The 17,207-nt window shown below is 34.8% G+C and overlaps 1 long non-coding RNA gene across 1 annotated transcript; it reads left to right on the top strand.

The window, feature by feature from the left end:
• The first annotated feature begins 3,053 nt into the window (after window positions 1-3,053).
• Window positions 3,054-12,852, top strand: LOC119066495. The gene is made up of 3 exons (XR_005085760.1): window positions 3,054-3,142; window positions 11,518-11,522; window positions 12,842-12,852. It is a non-coding gene; the product is annotated as an uncharacterized LOC119066495 (long non-coding RNA).
• The last annotated feature ends 4,355 nt before the right edge of the window (window positions 12,853-17,207 follow it).

Here is a 17,207-nt window from a genome sequence, read left to right as displayed (position 1 = left end):
AACCTATTCAGTTTATGACAAAACACTTAAGTGACATGCTTGAAAACTTCAAAACGGTATAACTCACGTAAATCGACAGCCCTAAACTCGGGACCGGTTTTATTCGTCAGCCCTTTAAAATGAGCCATAACTCGACACAGCCCTAAATGGTGGCGGTGCCAGCGACATGTACCTATATTTGTTCCCACGGATGAAAATTAGCTTAGACAGTTCATTTGCATGAATGCAAGCATCGAATTTTCTTTATTTTCTTTACTTATAATGTTTTCGACGAGTGTTCTATGTGGACTTTCCACTTTTATATTTTGAAAAGCAAATAATAATTCTGTTTATGAATGAAGAGAAAATTTTGTACCAACATTTTGTATATCAACTTTCCCGGCTACAGTCAAAGACAGTCAATTTTCAGCATAAATTAGCTTCAGCTGTTTTTCAGCTGATCCATACAAACAATCACAACCGTTTATACGTCTTTATACGGTTTTACCACTATCATGCGCGTGCGTGTAGCAGCTTCAACCGTATGAACAAGGAAAACCAGTTTTGATTGTATGTGTGGATCAGCTGAAAAACAGCTGAAGCAAATTTATGCTGAAAATTGACTGCATTTGACTGTAGTTATTTTTGTAGCAAATGTATATCAACTTTGAATGTTCATGTGATATATAATAAACCAAAAAATTTTCTTGTTTACCTTTTCCTTTACCGAAGTTTATACATTCTAAATTAACGAAAAACAAGCATAGTAATTGAAAGCAGATTCATTTAATGCAAACAAAGTTTTCAAATGGTATGAAAAGGTATTGGCGTAGCATAAATTAAGTTTCCAAACAATCAGAGGCTTTCTCTCACAATCTGTGCTAAAACCGAGTGATGAATTAAATAAACGTTCGCTTCTTTTACGTTTGTGATTTTCTTCCGTCAAAGTCTCTGGCAAATTGTGTTTGCTGAAAACAATCACTTTTGTTAATAAACACCACCCAATCCCGGTTATTAGATTAGAATTTCGAAATTGCCACCCAACGCGCAACATAGACCATTTTTGTCCCATTCTATTAAAATTTAACCAGCGTCACCAGAGCGTGTCGTACGTTCTACGCTAAAAACTGTACAACTTCATCAAATCAACGTTTTGTGTATATATATGTGTTCACAATGATGAAACACCCGCACCGTCGTTCGCCGATGAATTTAGATGTAACGACAACAAAACCATCTATTTTGAAAGTGGTTTTTGTGTTGTTCTGTTTTGTTGGGGCTTATGCGTTCTAATAAATTTTTTCTTCCCTTTCCTCTTCCGTTAATTCCCACAAGGTACAGGTAAAATATTGTGGTGTACTCAAAATGGTTTTTAGATGGATTAATTTCTGTTTAATTGTATTTCTTTTTTGTGCACATATTTTTGTTCAATTAGTTGTCTTTCGGGTATTAGGCCGGAGAAAATCCATTGTCTCTTGAATTTTGTGGTGTTTTTCGATGATTAATAATTTGGCGATTCTTTTTTTTGCGGTCCCGCTGGATTTAATATTGTATAAGAACGCAATTAAGGGAATTTTCAGTTCTACTTTTTTTTTCGTTTGTTTCTATACCAAATGTCTTGGAAATGATAAATTGGAAAATGAAAATGAATTTTGTATCAATTTTTACGGTGAAGGTAACATGTATTATACGACCACCCACAGGATAAAGGTATAATCCAACGAAAATGTAAATTAATTTGTAATATGTCTGGCTGATCAAAATAGCACGGTGTCGACAGACAGTTAAACATTTTGGTCTTTGTCTTTTGAGTAGATCATTCAAAATGTTTGTCAACCTCGAAGTGCACGCTTTAAAGTCCGAAGAATAAGAAACAGGCCTCTCACTATAAATTTGGACTCCTAATAAAGGAATTAAGGAGATTTTAGCCCAAAAATAAGGAGAAATAAGGAAATTGTTAGTTGAAATTAAGGAAAAATGAGGAGAAATTTTTCGATAAAAATCGAAATTATTCCAAGATACAGCAATTAACATCGGATGTCCGCCTCAACTTTAAAATGAAACGCATTATTGTTTATTTTGACGTACAGGCTTTAACATTTCAAATGTCGCACTGTCATTTTTTTCAAAGAATGTCATTGTGAATTCGCAATGACACAATGAAATTCTCAGAAACATTTGACAGTGAGACATTTGAAATGTTAAAGACTGTATCGTTTTTGTAAAGCTGTATCGTAAAATTCACTTTTATCACGATGAAAATTTGAATATTTTGGGCGCGCTTAAGGCTTGAATTAGATTCTTAGCAAAGCTTAGCTCTAGCTTTACCAATTATCATTGTAAGTGCGCTTCAAAATTCAAAATAAAACGCATCACTGTTTATTTCGACGTACCTATCGTTTTTGTAGGGTGGCAGTTTTCAATCAGTTTTCGACACAACAAAATTTTTGAAATTTAAAACGTACTTACTGCGTGAATTCTTACTTGACCCCACGCCCACCCTCAAATTTAAAAAATTGCTGGCTTAGATTTTGATCTCGTTACCTGCAAAAGCTGTTGTTTGTTATCCCGTTCGAATTTCGAAAAAATAACGAATTGGTGAAAGTATAAAAGCATAAATTTGAAAGAAGTAAGTGTAAATAAGGCTAAAACCTTGAATTGTTTGTATCAAGGACGCATGTCTGAGACAATGTTGAGGGAGATGTACATGTTAAATCAAATAGTCCTACTCGAGACTCTCGAGCCGAGAGGCGGCGTGGAACCACAAAAATATATGTTTAACCGGTCATTATTTATGTAACGATTAGCCGTTGACATCTGAAGTTTAAATGCTCAAATCTATCGAAAAATGAGAAAAATTCGATTTTGGTACTGACCACCCCCGTTTGTTTAGCGAATTGACTTGTTTGGAGAATTTTGTGCAGAATACAATACTCTGACGAATTGCCGAAGAAACTATAATTTAATTTGTACTACTTTCCGCTAGGCGATGTCAAATATGTGAAAAAACACAATTTTTGAGATTAGGATGCCCATAGCCCGAGAATGACCAAAAATCAAGCTTATCACTTATCACCCAAACTATTCTTTATCAGTGACCTATTTGCCATCGATTCCAGCAATAACATTTTGTCGACCTACCCGTTCCCACGCCTTGTTCCATGTGTACTATTAGAGATCTACAATTACAGTACAATTAGTACAATTAGGCCGTGTGTCACCGCACATTCTTTAAAAGAATTAAAAAATTCTCAAATAAGTTGACATTTTTCGTCCGAACATTTCTGACAACAAACTTGATGTAAGCCTACACGCCAAATTTTCCAATTTTCAACAAAATAATCCTCGCCGAGTTAATACTGCAAAATACGAATACGACACACAATTTGTGACTTGGACTTTGCCAAACAAAAACAAATTGACAATATAATAGCATTTCAGTTGATCGCTAACAAAAATCGAATACACACAACATTGTCCTACAAGTTCACCACACTAATTTTAACTGAAAGCCAGACTTCCACTTCCAAGGTCTTTAGGCAATATATACCTTGCGCTTTGCGTATTTGTGGGGAACATGCAAAAGTTCATCACAGTAGGCTATTGAACCCACTAAAATCTAATTTTAAATCGCTAGAATAATTCCATAAATCTGAATGTGATGCTAAGAAACCACGTGTTTCAATAAGTCCTGGGAGCGATCCTGAAGACATGGACCTAATCCTTTTGGGCTGAACGGCGTACTTTCGTTCACTTTTCCAAGCCCTCTCAAGAAATATCACTAAATAACTAAAGAAATCCAACATTACATCTACATTACACATGAAATCGGTTTCGAATTGGTGAGGTTATCTCAAAATTTAGGGGTCACTTTTTGGGAAAGCCAATAATCGACGCCATTTTGTTTCGCTAAAAAAGGGTTTTACGAAATGTGGGTAATGGATCAGGTTTTCAAGGGAAAATAATTTGTCGATAAATCGTGTCTTATTCAGTGGACATTTGAATTTTACTTATAGAAAAGCCGGAAAAGCGATTTTCAAAAGAAAATATCCATGCCATAAAACGTAAAGCGAGCGGAGCCGTTTTTCTGACACAAGGGACTGGACGATACCATGATAACGCAAATTATAGTATCATCTACCATAATAATGATGTGTTTCGAAACACTGATATGTGTTTTAATTTACCACTGTGATAAATAGCTATTTTGCTAACTATAGTTAGTGAATGGGGTTGCTTTGCGCACTAGATGTGCTTTGGCAACACATCGTGTGCCCAAAACCTTGTCAACAACAAGATTGCATCAGCTGTAATGTCAAAATCACCATAAATTTACACAATTTTAATCAAAATATTCATTTATATTCATGCAAAAACACTTCGTCCGCCAACCCTAGCAATACACACACATGAAATTCCAATAGAATCCATGCGTACCTGTCAACTAACGCACTGATATGTACACTACATGTCGTGCTATCCACAATCCACATCTATTCAGATGATACTTTAGGGCTTGTGTCCAGTTAGGACTCTTACTAATCTACGGAGCGGAGAAAATAGCGATTTCATATATTTAAACAAACTCACCTTTCAATGAAAATTGAGAGTCTTTATTCTCTATTTCCTTTGTTTGTATGCCCTCGGACACTTTTACTCATCTGGATACGAAATATCAAATTATTTCCCGTGTGTAGTATGACGTTTTCCTTTACTAAGGAAAGAAAGACTTTTTGCTAGGGACGGAAAGTCCATTTTCCCGCCCTAGTAGTTGTTCCTAACTTATGCTAAAGGACTTTTTTTTGCGAATTCGATTCCAGAACTCGCCTCCGGCTCGTGCTGGAAACCTCTCATTCGCTTTAGCATGCCTTAGGAAAAATACTAATATTTGACTTGATGAACTGAGAAAATATGGTTCTCCCGATCTATGACAGAATTTTTCAAAGCTTTTTTATGCATTCTCACTGATTGGCTGTATTGAAACGGTGCCGTAGTTAAGAATAAAAAAGTATCAACCAAACATAAATAGTAAAAACGTGTGTGTGCAAGTCTCAAAATCGGATAAACAACATAAAAAAATTGAATTAAACAATCCAATCAAAATCCAATTAAAACGCAGCACAACCTTCTGCCATATTTCGCTGTAAAAAAATATACAAATTTTCGAAATACACATTTTGCTAAACAAATCTAATTTGCAAATCGATAATACTGTGTTTGTTCAATATTATGTATTCTGGAGTTTAACCCCTTTGCCATGTATACGACGTATTTTACGTTATGTGCGAGGTACATGTATGTTATCCATAAAATTGCCAATAACCATTAACAGAATTCAATAATTTTTCAGTAAAATGTAACGGTTCGTTTCCATACAAAATGATACCGAAACCGAATATCGATCGTTATCTCGGTTATAATACAGTCACTGGTACCGTGGTGCTGGATGAATTTCATTTAATTCATGAAAAAAAAAATTAATATTGCAAAATGTGCGCTTTTTTGAAATAATCATTCGAACGATCCAAAAGCTTTCCATGCCGTTCGTTGCCAAAAATTAGCTTGCTATAATAATGTATACATATTCCAATGTTCTTGCATACATACCTAATGTGGCCTGTCTTTAAAAAAAAATGTGCATGCAGATCATGCAGGCATGTTTGTAATTAAATTCAAAGAAATTTTCATTTTTATGCTAATATGTGACCGTCAGTGTGTAAGTTTGCTTGCAGACTAAAGTAATCTAAGTTCCGTACGAACCACGGTAAGCATTAGGTTTATTTATGTCCGTAACATCACGAATTGGGAGTAAATCTAAGCGAATTTCAACGGAAATGTAATTACGTTGGCGTCATAAAGAACTTTTCTGGAAAAGTATTTCAATTTCAGGGTTTCCCTATAGTGAGAGGCAGTGAGATTTCAACACGAATTTGATTCAGTTGTTTTTCAGCTGATCCACACATACCATTAAAACTGTTTATACGGTTGAAGCTGCTACAGTAGTTGTAAAACCGTATAAAGACGTATAGACAGGTTTGATTGGTAATGTGAATCAGCTGAAAAACAGCTGTAGCAAATTCATGCTGAAATTTCACTGTCTCTAACTGTTCGCTTTAGAAGTGAAAAGTTGTGGTTGTGCCATTTTAGTAACACAAAGCTACATTCATAAATATGTGCACAACATGCTCCATGCGGTAACATACAAGACTTTGAAAAATTCATGCAAAACTTTCTCAATCGCATTGGCAACAGCACAGAGGTGATATAGTTTGTAGCCTGAAGTTGACGAGTTTATACCCTTGAATCCATTGGTTCCCATGTTGCAAGTAGCCTCGCAAGTAGCATCTTCATGCAATTGCTCCACCCCAATACTCTCTCTTTCTAGCAAACTTCTATTTAACGCAGTCGACTACCTTTTTTTCACAAGGGTTTGAGTTACACAAATTATTCACAACAAAAATGGACACACACACGACTCATACTTTATGTCATTTACTTTTAAAAGTGTAAAATTTTCTATGGCAGCCTACAATTATGTTCCTAATCTGTTTGCTAGACAGAGTATTGACTGCCCACTACTCACATTATTATAATTTTCAAATAAAACTTTTACTTTCAGCGTGTATTACTTTCTCACCGTTTGAATGTAGAACTAATTCAAATAACTATCCTTTATGAGTCCATGAATTTCCAAAAAAAAAGTATCGAAAAAATCGTCAGAGTAGTCTACGAATGAATTGTAGCGAAAGTCATGTCGTTTCTGTTATTATTTATATCTGTTGAAAACATGGCACCAACCACCAGATCTAAATTTCGGTCACTAAAATACGACCAACAAATTGCGTATTTAAACAAAATTGCAGCTAATTCAGAAGATGATTCGGATGACGATTCAGATGCGGATGCAGTTTCCACAAGAAAATCGAAGAATCCAGTGTTGTGTAAAAACAAAAAACTTAATCAGAAAGTAGTTGAATATTCGGATATTGAAGATGTGTACAATGATAACGAGATTGAAGTGGAATGGGCTGATAGTGATAGTTCGGATGATGGATTAATTACTGATGAAAGTGAAGATGAGTGCGATGTGGATAATGACCCGAAAACTTCCAAAACATCTAAAAACAATGTTTGGTACGGAAAAGATAAGACGAAATGGACATCGAAACCAACTATTTCCAGTAGCAACAAAACTACTCCACCAATCGCAACCGGTCCAAAGGAGTCAACCAAAAATCTTTCAATTCTCGATACATTTAATTGTATCTTCAATGACGAAATGCGGAACGTTGTCATTACAGAGACGAATCGTAAAGCGAAAAGTGTTTTCGATGCAGAAAACAAAAGTCATCCCGATAAGCCGTTGAAAAGTTGGAAGCTACTAACGACAGATGAGTTCAATGCATATTTGGGAGTTCTCATCACTTCAGGTGTTCATCATTCAAACAAGGAACACGTCACAGAGCTGTTCAAAGAATATTCCCATCCACTTTATCGAGCTAGCATTGGAAAGAACCGCTTCAAGGAAATCTCGAGATTTCTGAGATTCGACGATTTCCACACTCGAGAAGAGCGATTAAAAACGGATAAAGCAGCGCCCATTTCGAATCTATTTGGTATGTTGAATCATAATTTGTTCAAGTACTTCGACGCTTCTGAGTGTGTAACGGTCGATGAGCAACTGTATTCGTACAGAGGAAGGACACGGTTCACCCAATACATGCCAAATAAACCTGCAAAATACGGTATCAAAGTGTGGTGGGCATGCGATGCATCGACTGGCTATCCGTTGTTTGGTGAGATTTATACCGGTCAGCCGAGCTCTGGCCGTGAAGTAAACCAAGGCGAACGTGTCGTAAAGAGTCTGGTCACAAAATTTAAGGATACGGGACGAAACATTGTTACCGATAACTTTTTCACAACTCTGCCGCTTGCCAAATGTCTATCGGATTGGAATTTAACGTTGGTCGGAACTATTAAAAAGAACAAAACTTGCATTCCTAAGGAAATGTTGGCTGATAAACAGCGCGAGCCGTTGTCAACTATGTTCGGCTTTCACGAAAATGTTACAATTTGCTCCTACGTTCCAAAGAAAAATAAGGCGGTTACTCTAATATCAACTCTACATAATACGAATGCAATATCGGATGACGATAAGAAGAAGCCTGAAATTATCAAACATTACAATAGAACTAAAGGTGGTGTTGACCTAATGGACAAAATGGCAGGGGCATTTTCAGTACAACGAAAAACATTACGATGGCCGGTCTCATTTTTTTATAATATCATCGATTTGGCTGGCTTAGCCGCATACATTATTTACAAAAATAACAATCCGATATTTGGTAAGAAATCCGACTCCCGGAGAACATTTTTAAAAAACCTTGGCAAAGAATTGGCAATGCCTACAATATTGACCCGTTCGAAAACGCCTACAGTGTATCGGAAATTCACAACACGGGTTGCCATTGAATTTATGATTGGTAAACCGGTTGAAATGCCAGTACCGATCCAACCATCAGTCGAAACCGAAGTCATCAGAGATTCTACAGGCCGACTTCCAGTCGTTGGAGTTTGCTTCAAATGCGTACAGCTAAAAAATCGACGCAAGACAAGAAAAAGCTGCAGTGAATGCCGAAGACCAATTTGCGCCGAACATTCAGAAACCAAAACCATCTGTCCACATTGTACAGCATCAACAAACTGGTAAGAAAAAGTTTCTATTTCACGCACTGAATATGTCACTGAATTTTACACAATATTACCAGTGGCTGAACGATTGATTTACGGCAGTATTGCATGAAAACACAAAATGAAGACATTGGATAAACGACCAGAGACCCAAAATATTATTTTTGTTGAATTGTCATCTATTATTGAAATAAAATAAAAATTTGTCGGCACTTGTCGACATCAAAAAATACACAAATTTTCTGCGAAAATGTGTTGTAACAACGAGCACTCGTTATGCACTGCGGTTAGAGAACTGCCAAATTACAAAGAATGTTTTTGTCTATTGTACGACGCAATGTATAATTTCGGTAAAATTTGAGGTTTTGTTTGTTTGCTTTTTTTTGACAGTATACTACGATCAACGACCTATGTTCTGTTACTATAGTTACGAGAGATGAAACAAGCTACGACACAAATTTAAAATTGTGTACCCGGGTGGTTGTTCTTGGTTTGATGAAGGATATTTGAGCAAATGTTGAAGCATCAAAGCACGTTTAATTTAACACAAAGAAAATGAAAAACTTTCACTAATTCGATGATTCAAAGCACTTTAGACGATTTAACATGCGATTTTGTCATAGAAGTTTTCATTCACAAATCTGTTCCGAATATATGCTTAAAAGTATGCATGTTATGTCACCGGCAATATAGCGAAAGAAGTCACTTTAAAAATAGGTCACCTAGCTAAAAGCTGCAAGCATAAAACTTATTCACATTATCGTGGAAGTGCTGTGCTATGAAATTACTTGCAGTAAACTGCATATCATCCAACAATCTCGAGGAAAAGATCTAAGAAAATTAAAATATTTAAGAAAAAGTTTTTTTTATTTTTTACTTTTAAACTGCTACAGGAAGTAGATAAAGTATCAAACATTAAACATAACTAGTTAGTTGTTTGCTGTTGTTGCTTTTTAAATTGTTCCAGCTGGATATGCAAAAATTATTTTTCTTATCTAAATTGAATGCACTGGGACACAATGCAAATTTATACATTTTTTACAGAACCGGACGATTGGTAAAGTGAATTCTTTCCTCTTATTAGTCTTATTTTTAAAATGGACTTAAAATAAATGGAGAGGGGGAGATTCTTTTGAAAAATGACTTGCCGAAATCGAACGGATTTTCTCCACAAATATGTCGTGGTCTTAGATGTCAAAACTGCGGAGAGGAATTACGGCATTTATTCCACTTCTTCTTTTACGTCAAGTATACAACCACTCGCAGAAATGAAATTCTCATACATTTTTTCGCACGATCTGAAAATTTTGACAGATGCCCATATATTTTCTGTCAAAATTTCATTTCACCGGCTATACTTGGCTTTTTATGTCATTTAAGAAGACGTATAAAGTCAGAGCTTCAAGTGAATACTGATTAACTGAAATAACTCGAGCATTAGTGTCGTAATTATCGACGATTCATTGGTCTCAAGGATTATTATCTCTGTAAGAATCTGCGAGCCGTAACTCCCGGAATTGATTGATCTAAAGATTTTGATACTTCGAATCTAGAAGGCTCATCATGGTCAAGTAAAGTTACTAAGGCAGACTCAAAGCGTTCGATGATTTGTAGCTGTCCAGAAATTAATCTTAGTCTTGATAACTTTCGGTTCGTTAGATTTTAGACTTTTCCAGCCGTTACTGCCATTAAACAGTTACTTCCATATTGCAGCTGTAGAATGAGAAGTTTTGGGCGAAAAATTGTGGATGGAAAGAAATTCGATAAAAAACGCAGACAGAAGAAAACTCTTAAATCATTCCTAAAAATGGCACACGTGACGACTTTTTGCATCTCTTTCTATCACACGTTCAACCACATCTTGCGTCTCACTTGCACGCGTGATCGTTTGGAAGTGACAGAATCTGATGAAAGTAGGTCGGCTGCTACTTCGATTGCACTATTCACTGTCAGTGCAGTGAACGATGAAAAATGCTAGTCATATTGAAACAGGACGTAAATGTACAATAAATCTGAAAATTTTCCGCAAAATAAATAATTTGTTTAATTTGTACCGCAGTCCAATTTTTTTTTTCCACAAATAAATCAAAATTCCATTTATTCGATGAATAATTTTTATTTATTTTCTTGCTAATTTTGCATTTTTTTCAATTTGTCGATTTCATTATGTCCGCTTACGAATGAATTATTGATATCGCATTTATGCAAACTACATTTGACATCGACAAATAAATGTAAATTAGTTACCAATTATTGGGATAGTCCAAAATGCAAAAATGTCAGGTCATTCTAGACAATGGAATAGAATAGAGAATTGCAGAGGAAATAGAGAATAGACTATGCCAAAATGCATTTTTTCCTCAATTGTATTGCATAAAGTAGCTAAAAATTGAAAATAAAGATACCCGTTTTAACAATTAGAAATTAATGTCTGTTTCTTTTGACGAGAAAACGTGAAACAGGAAAGATTTTTCACTTTATAAATTTCTGAAATATGTTATTTGCGCCATTTTCCACCCAAATTGCACATAAGGTCTTAAGTTTGCAACATTCAAATTACAGTACCTATTGTTCAGCCAGTTTTCACTAGTTCAGTGAATTTTGTTTTGATGAAATGTCAAATCGCCACAGTAATTTTTTAATCTAAAACAATTTTGTGTCGAAAACTTGTAGTATTTCGCGTAAGAATAAGTGATTTAACCTGTTACAGATGGCAAGCATATGACCAGTATTATTATCAGGTCTATTACTTCCATCGATCAAAGTATTTTTAATCTGTTGATTTCAAATCTTGTACTTCAATTTTTTTAACATGCACCTTACTATATGAATAAACATATTACCCAGAGCTTGTCATTATTTTTGTTATCGATAACCGATGTATAACCGTATGTGATAGCACGACAGGCAGTAGCGGTTCATTTTCGAAACGTCAAATAAGGGACCTACTACACTGTACGAAAATGACTCAAATGAACACTGACATAAATTAAAAAAAATTATTAGCAAAAAATATAAGGCTACTAGATTATTCAGGTCCCTAGTCAAACCAGCGCTCCTGCCTGGTTAACTTTACTCTGTCGTGGTTAATTTCAATTTCTGTCAGAAAATAGTTCAGAGTGTGCTTATTCTAGTTTCATAAACAGAATTTGAGAAAAATTTTACAATAATTTTAAAGTCGAATAAATTTCGGTGAAAACATTGTGGGTGTTGTGAAATAGTACATTTCGTACCTAGGACTAAAAGTCTTTTTTAGCGTGTGAGAAGTTTCCAGACGCCAAAGGCGAGGTAATATTTACTTTATTTAATTTTTTTTAAGCGCAAAATTTTCTACAACAGCGTAACTGTACAGTTTTACCACCCTAATTTTCCTGGTTTGTTTGTCATTATTGTCTCAATTCAGTAATTCAATGTGAAGACTCGACTTACACACTGTTGAGGTGTCGACCTATAATGTTGTCACATCATGTCCGCTCATTTATTGCCTAATATGTTCGACCTATGAGAGAAGGGGACTAAAGTCAGTTTACAAAGTTGTTAGCGTTGACTGCTTGCATTAATATTATTATAGTCATCATCTTCGAGGCCGTCTGAAATCCACGTTAAGAAATGTCACTTAAGTTAAAAAAATCTCATTCAAATGAATAAATGAACGAAACATTTAACGAAACTTAAGTTAGGTTACGTCTGAAAGTATCGTATCTTGAAGATGATCTATTGTCGGCGGACGATAGCAAAATTTGTTAAAACATAATTTTGAGAAAGGTCACTTTGAAGAATTTTTTTTGTCTTCAAATTGTCAAATTTCCACTCTATATAGTGTGTTAAAAGAGAGTTCCTAGATTCAGTTAAATTATCACATTTTTGTTTTATGTACGATCTGATATTTCTAGTCCCACACATACTGACAGCTGTTATATTGAATAACATTTTTGAATCTTTTCCTAGTCGAAATTTTTGTCACGCACCTGTTTACTGGGATAAAAACCAAAAAACCATTCAATAGCAAGACTGTCAAATTTGTGGATCTAGAAATTATGTAGAATCTGTTGAAAACAAAAATGTGATAATTTGTTAATTTTGTTAAGTGTATATATACATTCAAAGTTGACAGGAGAAGAAAAGAAAATTTTTAATTAGGTGTCCTTTGCGTCGCTATGTGTAGCTAGAGGTGTTTTAAAAAAGAAAAAAATGCAGTGAGTGACGCACCATTTCGTTAAAAGCATTGCATATGAATTTTTCCTAGGAATTAGGCGTATTGAAAATAAAAAACCAAAAAATCTGTGCAAATAGTATAACCGTTATGGTTGATGTTGATATGGCTGATTAATTAAACATTTTTCAAATCAAATAAATAAATTATGTCAGCAGCAATAAACAATTAACGTTAATCAAATACACAAGAGAAAAGGTTTTTAATGTTCAATGCAATAATCCCAGCAGTATGTACAGCTCATTAAGTTCGAATGTGGAATTAACTCATTGCATTTCCATTATCAATTCACTGTTATTATATCCCAGATGGAGCTCGCTGACCGCGTGTGAAATTTTGGAAAATGAATTCATACATTTTAGAGGCAGCGTGTTAAAATTATCACAGCCAACATGACTAAATAACATATGGAGAGAAACAAAAAAATATTAAGTGAGAACTACATTAATAACGAACTTGTTTTAAGCGAAGAACTAGACATATTCGTACAACATTTTGCCCAGCTATTAACTTGCTGCAAGTGAATGACTAAAAACATACAACACTGCATTCGCTAAAAAGAGTGAATTGATAAGTTGGTACGCCTGAGGCGAGATAGAATGAACATGTGAATGACAGCTTGTATCTACATATGAGAGAGAATATGTAGAAACAACGCACTGTCTGCCTGACAGTGCTATGGTAGAACCAATTTTGTTTGACTTGTTCATTCTATCACGTCTCAGGCGTATACCACCTTATCATTTATATGGCTAAAAAGTGAAATCACGGCAGAGTAAAATAAACCAGGCAGGAGCGGTTCATTTTCGAAACGTCAAATAAGGGCCCTAATACACTGTATGAAAATGAACTCAAATGAACACTGACATAAATTGAAAAATTTTATTCGCAAAAAATTAGGGCTACTATATTATTCAGGTCCCTTGTCAAACGTCCACTACTGCCTGGTTAACTTTACTCTGCCGTGGTGAAATGCAACGTGTTTTCTGATTTGAAACTTGTTGTGGTTTGTAATTATTTCCACAAAAATTTCGTTCAACAAATGAAAATCTAGATTCAGATCTAGATATTTAGCATTTACAAACCACAACAAGTCTATAGTCACTATACAACAGTTCGGTTTATTTTATTTTTTTGATTTTCGAAATCCGAATATTTCGGATTTGTGATTTGTCTCAGTTTTGGTTTTTCCCTTTAATTTGTGCAAGAAAGCATGGATGTGTTAAGAAGCATGGATCCTTATCTAACCCACACCGCAATACCGCAATAACGGCCACGAATGTTATCCTCTTAAAGTGGTACCGATCAGAATGAATGGGTGAATGAATTACTGAGGTCAGAGTTTTTATATTTTTGTTGGTGTAATTCCAATAACAGTTTAGATACAAAAGTTGGATTTTTTACATGTGCAAAGCAGGACGGTTTTTGTGATTTATGTTGATTCTCTTTGAAGTGCCCAGCCACCACTTCCGTAGAACGCAAATCGCTTCAAAAGCTTTCACATTTTGTCAGCTGATCAGTTCCCACCAATAATGTGTTTTTAAGGAAGTACATGACTTGTCCAACTTGTTTTTGGTTTTCGTTATCGGTTACATTTTTTAGCCTTGGCTGCATGTCATATGACAAATGAATTGGCCAGTTTGAATGTTTTCAGGAATGAGTTTCCAAATGTTACAAATTGCTGAAGGCTTGGTCAATTGTATTTTAACACCGTTACAATTATCCTGTAGACTTTGTGGTTCAGTTGCATGCCAGAAGCAGCAGTTAACAATGAACGTTAATCAAATACACAAGAGAAAAGGTTTTTAATGTTCAATGCAATAATCCCAGCGGTATGTAGAGCTCATTAAGTTCGAATGTGGAATTAACTCATTGCATTTGCATTATAAATTTACTGTTATTATATCGCGTATGTAGCTCACTGGCTGCGTTCGAAAGTTTGGAAAATATATTCATACATTTAGAGGCAGCGTATTGAAATTATTACAACCAACATGAATGGATAGAAAAAAGCTCTTCCATTTATAATGGACGTCTACTTCATACGAAAACGGGAATTTGTTTTGTATGTAGAACGGATTAAAGTGTAAACATGGAGTGCCTCATGCTGAGGCAGGCGTAACATATTTCAATTAAAATGATGCTAATCTCCAAAGTATATAAACAAAACACTGGTACCGCAGATCCGCGCGGATCCCTAGTTTCAGGTGAATATAACTTTCAGAACCATCTTGCGACTCTGTTTTTTTTCTCGTAACATTAAGGCCAGTTCATGGTCGCATATATCACAAAAATGTATGCGAGTATAAACTGGCCTTAACATCTCTTTTACAACTCTCTTTCTCAACAAAAGGGATTTATTAGATAAGTGGTAGAAGAAATTTAATTACACTCTTTACACAAAATAGAACAATTCTGCGTTTACGATAATTAATAGTATATTACATTGGATACTGCAGAGGTAGTTCATTACATGAGGGATCAATTTTGTGATACGAGCCGAACTCACAAGTGTGGTTTTAAGCAACAAGATTTGTAAACGGTTGTTTTGACAAGTGTAGGGTTTGCATATCCGAGCCGAAGGCGAGGTATGCAACTACTCGAATCAAAAGAGCCGTTTCCAAAACGAGTTGCTTCAAACCACACGAGTGAGCTCGCGAGTTCTTAAAATAGATTCAGAGTATAATGAACTACCAAGCAGCATCCAATGTATGCTGTTTTATTGCCTATCCACCCGGGAATATTGTTGTTACGAGCATCACTGGCAACACTAATGTTTTGGTGACATGTTGACAAACTACTTCGACTGTTTTGTTTTTGTGAAGTGCTAGATTCATAATTGTAAATTGATTCATATTTGTCGATTTTGGTGGTGTTACAATAAATTTTGCTATGAAGTGAAGTGAATATGATAATAAAGACAAAAGTGTTGATTGTTTTTGAAAATAAGTGAAAAATGCAAAAATTTTAATTGTTTGGCCATAGGTGTTCGTCGAAGTTGAATTACATATTACATATGAACGACCGCACTAGTCTGACGTCATACTTTCCTCTGAAATTATTGTTCTTCATTAATTTAAAAAAAAAACCTAAGGAATATTTCGATGAGGTGTAGTGGTAAATTATGCTTATTTTAACATCAAATTTCTTTTAAAAATGGTTTGATGTGATTTCACGATTATGCAACATGTCTATTATGGCTGTAGACAAAATGGCCGTCACTTTTGTTTTTGTGTTTTGTATTTTATTTTTTCGAAAGTTTTTGATGAATTTGCTTAGATTGGTGTGCACTTAATTCAAGTGACAAAGTTTGTGATATCAAAACTAAAATACCATCGCGATTATTGTTTCGATTTCAGTCCATTTTTGCTTATAAGTAATGAAAATCTTCTGATATGTAATGAATTTTAATATGAATTTTCCTTCACTTGTGATGTAATAAAAAAGTTCCCACATGTAACGACCGCTTTCAGCGGGTGGGAAATGTACATGTAACTACAGCTGAATTTTTTTGTAAAAATAATTTTGACAGATGAAGACTCATAGTAGCATTCAAAAATTTAGGCGCATTTTTTTGAAAACCGAATTCCAAAAATTTTGATTGGAACATATTCATGAATATTTCAATTTACGTGAGTGTTAAGTTAGTGTGTTTCACAAATACATCACATAAACTCAACAATTACATAATTTAAAAGAACAATAGTACATTACTATACCAGTGAAGTAATTTGATATCTCGTACTCATCGTGATACGAGATATCAAATTATTTCACGTGTAAAGCATGGCGTTTTCACTAGTCTAGCCATTTTTGGAAAGGCCACATTACCTCACTAGTAAAGTAAAAACAATTTTAAGTTTACACTTCATTTTGATTAACCAAACTTGAAAGTGACCGCCCCTTTACAGAATACACCACTGAAAAAATAAAGCGTTCTGATTGGCTGTTTGAAAAAGTGTGAAATGTCAAAATTATTTTTATAAAAAAATTCAGCTGTACAATATTCCGGGTGGATATGCAATAATGTAGCTGATAAATTTAACCGTCGACAAATGTGACATTTCTGCGCCATCAGTAACAGCTGATAAATTTATTGCGTAGCCTCGGGTTGACAGCTTTTTGGTATGTTTATCGAGATAAAAAACGCACGAAGTTTCAAATTTGTGTCTCAGTCTGTTTGAACAACGGTAATAATGATCAACAATGATGGATTATGAATTTATTTGTTCGTAATGTTGATTCTGTCATCGAATTTCAAATTCTCATGCCATAAAAGTGAAATTCCAACACGATCGTCAAAATTGAAACTTGTTATGATATA

Source organism: Bradysia coprophila, chromosome IV, assembly GCF_014529535.1.
Source record: "Bradysia coprophila strain Holo2 chromosome IV, BU_Bcop_v1, whole genome shotgun sequence".
NCBI classification, from domain to species: Eukaryota; Metazoa; Arthropoda; class Insecta; order Diptera; family Sciaridae; genus Bradysia; species Bradysia coprophila.
This window is presented reverse-complemented; position numbering and strand designations above follow the sequence as displayed.